General features: G+C 30.0%; 1 non-coding gene across 1 annotated transcript; it reads right to left on the bottom strand.

The window, feature by feature from the left end:
* Positions 1–1,474: 1,474 nt before the first annotated feature.
* Positions 1,475–1,582, bottom strand: LOC148547392 (small nucleolar RNA R71). The gene has a single exon (XR_015897272.1). It is a non-coding gene; the product is annotated as a small nucleolar RNA R71 (small nucleolar RNA).

Raw genomic sequence — 1,582 nt, forward strand, 5'->3', positions numbered from 1 at the left:
TCTTTCTTCATAAAAAAAAATTTCAAAAATAAAAAAATATATCTTTTCCTTATTTTACTCAAAAATTTCGAAAATATGATTTGAGTTAGTCAAAAAAGTTTTTAAATTTAATTGTTTCTTACGAATCAAATTAAAATTTTAATTTGAAAATCTTATCTTTTTCAAAATCTTTTTCAAAAATCAAATCTTTTTTATTTTTCTTATTTATTTTCGAAAATTTTAAAAATATTTTTCAAAAATCTTTTTCTTAATTTTATCTCATAATTTTCGAAAATATCATCAACAATTAATGTTTTGATTCAAAAATTTCAAGTTTGTTACTTGCCTGTTAAGAAAGATTCAAACTTTAAGTTCTAGAATCATATCTTGTGATTACTTGTGAGTCAAGTCATTAATTTTGATTTTAAAATTTCAAATCTTTTTCAAATTAAAATTTCAATCATATCTTTTTCAAATTCAATTTCAAAATCTTTTCTAACTTCTTTCCTAACCTCTTATCTTTTTTTAAAATTGATTTTCAAATCTTTTTCAATCAATCTTATCTTTTTGTTTCAATCATATCTTTTTCAAAACCACCTAACTAATTCAATCTCTCTTAAAATTTTCGAAAATACTCCCTCTTTTTCAAAATTTCATTTTGATTAACTAATTGTTTTAATTTTAATTTAATTTCAACTTTAATTTTCGAAATTTAACTTTAAATTTTAATTTTTATTTTAATTAATTTTCGAAATCCTCTCACCTCTCATCTCCTTCTATTTATTTATTCATCTACTAACACTTCTTTTCATCTCATATCTCTGCTCCTATCCTCACCCTTGTGTTTGGATTATCCATTCTTCTTCACTCTTATTCCCTTTCTTCTTCTACTTACACAAAGGAACCTCTATACTGTGGTAAAAAGGATCCCTATTATTATTTTATGTTCCCTTCTTTTCATATGAGCAGGAGCAAGGACAAGAACATTCTTGTTGAAGCAGACCCTGAACCTGAAAGGACTCTAAAAAGGAAACTAAGAGAAGCTAAAATACAACAATCCAGAGACAACCTTACAGGAATTTTCGAACAGGAAGAGGAGATGGCAGCCGAAAATAATAATAATGCAAGGAGGATGCTTGGTGATTATACTACACCTACTTCCAAGTTTGATGGAAGAAGCATCTCAATCCCTACCATTGGAGCAAACAATTTTGAGCTGAAACCTCAATTAGTTGCTCTAATGCAACAGAACTGTAAATTCCATGGACTTCCATCAGAAGATCCCTACCAATTTTTAACTGAGTTTCTGCAGATCTGTGAGACTGTTAAGACTAATGGAGTAGATCCTGAAGTCTACAGGCTCATGCTTTTCCCTTTTGCTGTAAGAGACAGAGCTAGAACATGGTTGGACTCACAACCTAAAGATAGCCTGAACTCTTGGGATAAGCTGGTCACGACCTTCTTGGCTAAGTTCTTTCCTCCTCAAAAGCTGAGCAAGCTTAGAGTGGATGTTCAGACCTTCAAGCAAAAAGATGGTGAATCCCTCTATGAAGCTTGGGAAAGATACAAGCAGATGACCAAAAGGTGTCCTCCTGACATGCTT

The sequence above is a fragment of the Arachis ipaensis genome, chromosome B8 (assembly GCF_059453495.1).
Source record: "Arachis ipaensis isolate K30076 ecotype BB chromosome B8, ASM5945349v1, whole genome shotgun sequence".
NCBI lineage: Eukaryota > Viridiplantae > Streptophyta > Magnoliopsida > Fabales > Fabaceae > Arachis > Arachis ipaensis.